Here is a 7,583-nt window from a genome sequence, read left to right as displayed (position 1 = left end):
CCCCCTGTAGGAGGTCCCAGGACACTACAAAGCTAAGTAGACTGATCAAATCTGATGATGGTATGGGTGATCAGCTGTTAGAACCCTGATCAGGGCGTCCCTATGATGGAGTCATGTGACCGTTAGAGATCTTCATCTCACCTCAGAGCTTCTTGGTCTTCACACAGAGAGGTTTCAGAGGAGAGACTCCCTCCTCTGGTCTGTCCCACTCATCCACAGCAGAGCGCCCCCTGCTGTCTGTCAGCTGTAATGAAGGAATCAGAGAGAAGAGAGCTTTAATATCAGACTCTGTCTGCTTGGAAGGATTATGGAGTGGACTTGGAGACCTGAGGGAACCAGATCTAGTTTTTATCTGTCATTTATAGGCAGATTTTTTCTCTGGTTTTGATTTCAGTGACTTTAAACCTGCTCTGAACTCTTCTAGCCCTGGGATCAATAAATAAGAAGGACCAGGCTGTCAGCCTTCAGTGAACTACAGCTTCTCTCTAAACTGTTGATGATGAGCTTCATAGAGAAACTACACACTAACATATGGACTGTGTTCTACATCCTCTGATATTTACCTACATTTAGAATGTGAAGAAGGAGCCAAGAGGAATCAAATACAGAGATGGATTCTGGTTATCTGCCTTATCATGTTTGTGAATGTGTGTCTAATGCTGTGACAGAAGCCAGGTTAGTGTAGAAACCAGTAGGACCAGAACACTGGTGTAGAGATGCAGTGGAGATAAGGTGTGTATTTAAGCTGTAGTAGGGATGTAACGATTACCCATTTTCACAATTAATCACAATATTAATCTTTGCAATCATTTAGTTGTAATGTTTCCTAAATACCGTCAATTTCCAGAAAATATTATGCTGAGAACCATATTGGTACGTCAGTGCAACTCGCCCAGAATGAAAACAAAGTTACACAACAACCGCGTGTCACCGCCTCATGTTGCTACGTGCAGCTGCAGGCGAAGGCGTGTCACAGTCCCAAACAAGGTCCTGGAGCCTTTATATATACTTTCTCTGAGAGAAGTACATAGTTAATATGTAGCATTAATTGATTGTTTACACAGCAGATGTGATGTTTAATTTAAAATGGGATTAGTATCATTTTTCTTGTACTTTTTAGTTACTTTACATTGTTGATACATTATTTTGTTATGAGAGCATCCAAAGATGGAAATAAATTGAATTCAAAACCTCTAAAGAGAGTTTATGTGATTTTTCTTATTCATGGTAGTGTGAAATCAATTAATGCAAAAATAATTGTGATAATCATAAAATCGCAATTATTTCTCTGATAATAATCATACCAAGAAATTCCGTAATCGTGACATCCCTAAGCTGTAGTGGCTAAAATCAGCTCTAATGGTGTGTATTTCTACACCGAGGCACAGTTAGGATGAAAAAGAAGACGTTTCCTGATCTGAGAACACGCTCTCTTTAACAGGAAGTGTCTCTGTGAGCGCTCTTTTGTCCTCTCTCTGATTCTTTCTAAATTAAAAACAGGCTTTAATATCTGCCCACAAGTCTTCCCTCTTCTCCTCACTGTCTTTAAAGTCTTTCTAACACATGAAAAGTCTCACTTACCTCAACTTGAACTCAGAGAACGGAACTGCGTCACAACTTAGGAGGAATGGCCGAGCTTTGACAGCAGGGAGACAAATGCAGCTAACTCATGTCTGATATGAAACCTGTTATAGCAGAAAAACATTCCGACAGTCTGAATGACCAGTTCCTCCATAGCAACGGTGAGGAGCGCTACGGCTCAGTGACATCACAGAATCAGAGCGGGCCAAAACATGGCGGCCTCCTGGTGACTTTATAAACTCAAATGACTCAACATGCAGATATCTAGATATCTAGTGAATGTTTTGGTTCTATATACAAATATCTATCCAGCAAGATGAACTAGTCTGATCATGCAGAGTTCCATTTAAAGGGAAAGGTGAACATTTCAAAATAAAAGCCCTACATTTAATAAACTTTAAAAACACTCCAAAGAGTAAACGTTGTCCTACACAACAAAACCCAAACGGTAGTAATAGTAGTCATGGTACAGGCACCCCATTCCTCTGGCCCTGAGGATTGTGGGACATCCTTGATTTTTATGCCAGAATACCTTCTAATGAGAGGAGCCTGGAGGCTTGATGACACAACCATGTGAGACAGTTAGGGCGTCATGTTTCCATCAGACTAAAGTCCACCTTCACATGGAAAATAAACATGGTTGGTAAATGTCAAAGTTACAGATAGTCCCTTTAATATGAGCCAATGAGAGATGAGCTTTCTGATAGTTGCTTCTTTCTGCTGTTATTGGTGTCTGTTGGAGCTGTTATTCTACTCTTATCACTGCCCTTGTTTTCAGTAGGATTTTTACATCTTGGATGTTTCTCCTGTTTGGACTTTTATCTTTGTCATTTATGTGGATGTTAAGTGATTATCTGTGTGGACCCCAGGAGAAGATGTTGGTCCTTCAGTACTGACTAATGGAGATCCAAATAAACTAACAAATAAATAAAAACATGTCAGACTGAGACTGACAAATCCAAGAAACAAACAAAAAAGAAAGGAGGTGGTGCTTAAAGTTCCTGCATGGTCTGATCATTTATGGATGAGCTTTACTGTTGAGACAAGCTCACCAATAGACCACACAACATGTGACCTTTACTTATTAAAGGCCATCGCTCATCAATCATCTTTCCTTCTGTTAGAAATAATAATCCATTCAGATCAGCAAAAAGAGGGATTTCTCTGAAACACGATCAAAATCAACAACAGCATCAGGACTATTTTTGCACTCTATTATACCCCTTTTTCCACCAAGCCAGTTCCGGTGCTGGTTCAGAGCTAGTGCTCCACCTGGCACCACTTCTTCAGTTCTAAGTTAGCTTCCCAACTCCAACAGTCCTCCGTCAGGAGAGCTTGTGGAAAGTTTCAAGAGCTCAAAGAGTTCACTTCTGGTTCTACAAATCCACATGTGTGTGTGTTCAGTGTCAGTTCTATTACTATCCTGCTAACTAACTAACTAACACACCAACTAACTTACTAGCTAACTAATTTACTAGCTAACAAATTAACTAACGAACTAAGTTTCTAACTAAATAACTAATTTACTTACTTACAAGCTGACTGACGAACTTTCTAGCTAGCTAACAGAGTAACTAACTAACTAACTAAGTAACCAACTAAATCACTAGCTAACAAGCTAACTAGCTTACTAACAGATTAACTAACTAGCTAGCTAACTTACTAACTAACCAACAAACTTGCTTACTACGTACTTAACTAACTAACTAACTAGCTAACTTACTAACTGCTAGCTAACTAACTAACAAACTAGCTAACTTACTAAAGAACTAACAACCTAAACTTCTAACTAACGAACTAATTAACTTACTAACTTACAAACTAAGTAACTAATGAACTATTTTACTAGCTAATTAATTAATGAACTAACTAACTTACGAGCTAACGAATTAACTAGTTAATTAATTAATGAACTAACTAACTTACGAGCTAACAAATTAACTAGTTAACTTTCTAACTAACAAACTAGTTAACTAACTAAAGCACTAACAACCTAACAAATTAACTAACTAACTCACAAACTAACTAACCAATTAACTTACTTAATAGATAACTTACTAACTTACTAGCTAACTAATTTACTAGCTAACTAATTAACTAACTAACTAATTAACTAACTAACTTACCAGCTAACTAATTACATAATTACAAAATCCTCCTCCTCACTTACAAATCCCTACATGCCCTTGCCCCTCAATACCTCTCTGACCTCCTTCAGCCATATACCCCAACCCAGAGCCTCCAGTCCTCAGACGCTGGCCTTCTCACAGTTCCTACCTCCACACTTCGCACCTATGGAGACAGAGCATTCAGGACTGCAGCCCCCATACTCTGGAATTCCCTTCCTGAAAACATCTGGAATGCTCCGTCCTTGGACATGTTTAAAAAGACTCCTCAGGCACCACCTGTTCACCACAGATTACAGTCTCCCCTAAACCTGCCCCCTACATACATTCAACTTAGTGTTTGTCTTTTGTGTTGTCTTGTTTTCCACTCTTCTGTAAAGCGACCTTGGGTCTCATGAAAGGTACTATATAAGTCCAAGCTATTATTATTATTATTAACTAACTAACTTACTAGCTAACTAATTAATTAACGAACTGATAAACTTACGAGCTAACTAAAAAAAATTAACTAGCTAAATTTCTAACTGACTTTCTAACAAACTAACTTACTTACTAGATAACTAACTAACTTACTAGCTAACGAACTAATTAAAGAACTAACTTACTACCTAGCTAATTAACTAACAAACTAGCAAGCTAACTAATTAACGAACTAGCTAACTTAGTAGCTAACTAACTAACTAGATAGCTAACTAACGAACTTACTAACTAACTAGCTAACTAACTAAATATGGCAGAAATGTTGCACTTACCAGAGAATCAAATCCACGCTCAGAGAATCCTCTGCAATCCTCCACCCATTGTTCTTTTAAACTCCTCTGAAGAAAAGTTTCACTCAGAAAAACTTTAAATATCTTTACATCAGTTGTTTGTAATGCTTAACTGTGTAGTTTCTGCTCCAAAGTCTGCCTAGCTTGCTCTTCTGTTTTCTCTCTGTCCATCTGTTCTCTTTCATGGGCGTGCTGCTGGAATCTTACCTGCTCTGCAGCGCCACTAGCGCCCTCTGCTGGACAAAGCTAGATACTGCGGATAAAACTACATCAAATCGATTTCAGCTTCTAAAGATTTTATTCTGAGTGGGTAACATCTGTGATTCTTGGAGGAAAATTTACAGAGAAAATGAACTACTATATTTCAGCACAAATAGTCCACAGGTAAAACTAATCCTGTAGGAATCAGCATCTTTGTTATTTAGGGGGGTATTTATGTTTTTACAGTCCATGCAGCTTTTTCTGCTCCTTTTAAAGAGAGGGAAAAACACTTTTTGTTGTCTATGACAGTGGTTCTCAAATGTTGTGACAAGGCTCACTTGTGGCCTTGTGGCAAGTCTAGGTGTGCCTTGGAAATTTGTACTACCATACATTACTACAACTTTATGGCAAGTACTGTAACCAGGCCTGCGCACAGATCTGGCTGGGCCCCTGAATTAAAAAAAAACAAGAAAAACAGAGAATGGGTCCCTCCCCAGATGTGATTTATTGATGTCAGTGTGTGTGTGTTGGATCAGCAGCATTTTTGCCATTTTTTCATCACTTTATGTAAGATATGAGATCAGACCATGGACTGTAGGATCAGACATCGGGTTTTATTCTTCTGCAGTCTGCATGCAAACACAACAATAACAGAAGTGCCACAGTGCCGTCTAGTGGATACACTAAGTAATACACTTTAAACATTGCAATACACTACATCTCCCTTTCTTAAGATGCTTTTTCTCTTACAAAACTTTAACTAAACTTTGAACTCAGTCCATAACAACCTGTTAGTCAACCCTGGCAATAGTCCATGAAATCAGTTTTTTCTAATCAGTCCAGATAATGCTGTGGCACTTTGACAGGCCTTCCACAGCATCTTGTTTTCATAGGGCTGTTTGTGGCTACAGTATGATCAGCTACTACTTTTGGACTTGTTGGTACAGTAGAACAGTCTGGAGCATGGCTGGGAAGATCAGCACTTGGTAGAGTGTCTTGTTCATCATGATATGGGTGCTCGGATGTGGTGTCACCAGATGTCACTGTGACTGAAGTCTCTCTGGTTTTGAGCAGGTGTTTGCGATTCCTCCTGTACACTTGTCCACTTGGAGTTTCAACTATGTAGGATCTCGGCTGGTCATGTTTCTTAATCACAGTGGCTGGCTCCCACTTGTTGCCTTGTCTAATCCTCACATTTTCACCCTCTTGGAGGTCAGACAGTTTTCTGGTTCCTTGGTCAAAGTATTGTTTCTGTTTGTGTTGTCTATACACAAGATTGCTCCTGGTGTTTTTATAGAGACCTGGCTGCAACAATGTCTTTGTCATGGGTAGCTTTGACTTGAGCCTTTTTCCCATGAGCATCTGAGCAGGTGAGAAGCCAACCCCACTCAGTGGTGTATTCCGGTATAGCTAAGTAGGGGTCACCAGCTATGTCCTGTGCTTTTCTCAGCAGTTGTTTTATTGTCTGAACTGCCCTCTCAACATGTCCATTTGACTGCAGGAATGTGGGACTTGAAACCACACTCAGCACCAAAGTCAATGATCTCCTGGCTCACTAGCTGTCTGCCATTGTCTGAGAATAACTCATCTGGTACGCCATGCCTTGCGAATATAGACTTGAGTCCAATGATGATATGTCTGCTTGTGGTTCCATTCAGTTTGATAAGTTCTGGAAACTTCGAAAAGTAATCCACACACAGTAAAAACTCTGCATCGTCGAAGTAGAACAAATCCACACTTACCTTTGCCCATGCTCTGTCAAGCACTGCATGGGACATGAGTGGCTCTTTGGGATTATTGTCCTTATGTGTGTTACATACAGCACACTGAGCCACAACTTCTTCTATCTGTTTAGCCATGCCCGGCCAGAGTAATACATCATGGGCTCGTTCATTACACTTAACTATACCCATGTGTGACTCGTGGACTTTTCTGGGCATTTCACTTCTCAATGTGTGTGGTACTACCAAACTTGAGTTCTTGAATATGAGTCTGTCTTCATATGACAACTCTTCTCTAAATGCCCAGTACTGTTTGATTTTGTCTGGAAGTTGTCTCTGTTTATCTGGCCAATCACTCTGAATCGCGTTTGCAACTAGTCTTAACTCAGCATCCTCCTTCATTGCCCCTTTGAACTCCTGCAACTTTTTCTCTGATACTGGGAGTTGGTGAGTGACAGAGTTTACTTCCAGTTCTTCATCAAGGAGTTTCTCATGGTGCTCTTTCAGAAATCCTCTGCTTAATAAATCAGTGATTTACTGCCACTGTTAACCCATTGTTTGGCCACTTTTTGCCAATTTTTGCTCATGTTTTATTTAGTTTCACCACTTTTTGCCCAGTTTTGCCATATTTTTGCATCACTTTTAACAATGTGAATATGGTGTGCCTTGGGAAAACAAAGTTTGAAAACCACTGATCTGTGATAAACTCTGGTTAACAGTCTGTAGAGGACACATGAAGGAAACGTCTCCTGATGTGACCAACTCTGCAGCCATGCAGCACCTTCATGTTTTCCTTCACAAATGTTTGTAAATGTGAGAACATTCCAGACTTCAGTCATCCTGTGTGAATGTACCACACCAAACACTGACATCTGGACTCATTCACACATTTCAGAGCATTTTTACTTTGACTTGATGAAATAAACAATGATACGTCCCAAATGTGTGATACTTGTGAAAAACTTTGATTGCAGCTGCAGATTCTAGAGCCTCTCCACTCTTTGCTAATTCTCAGTAACTGCTAGCTTCATGAAGCTATTTGGACTAAAAAGACTAAATAAGGTCAACATTTACAGCCCAGCCTTTAATATAGTAAACCTTATTACTGACCAATAGGGAAAGAGTCCTACAGCATAGCAGTAACTTCACTAGCTAGCTAGAATTTCTGTCTTTTTGAAGCGGCT

The sequence above is a fragment of the Cheilinus undulatus genome, linkage group 16 (genome assembly GCF_018320785.1).
Source record: "Cheilinus undulatus linkage group 16, ASM1832078v1, whole genome shotgun sequence".
In the NCBI taxonomy this organism is placed as follows: Eukaryota; Metazoa; Chordata; class Actinopteri; order Labriformes; family Labridae; genus Cheilinus; species Cheilinus undulatus.
This window is presented reverse-complemented; position numbering follows the sequence as displayed.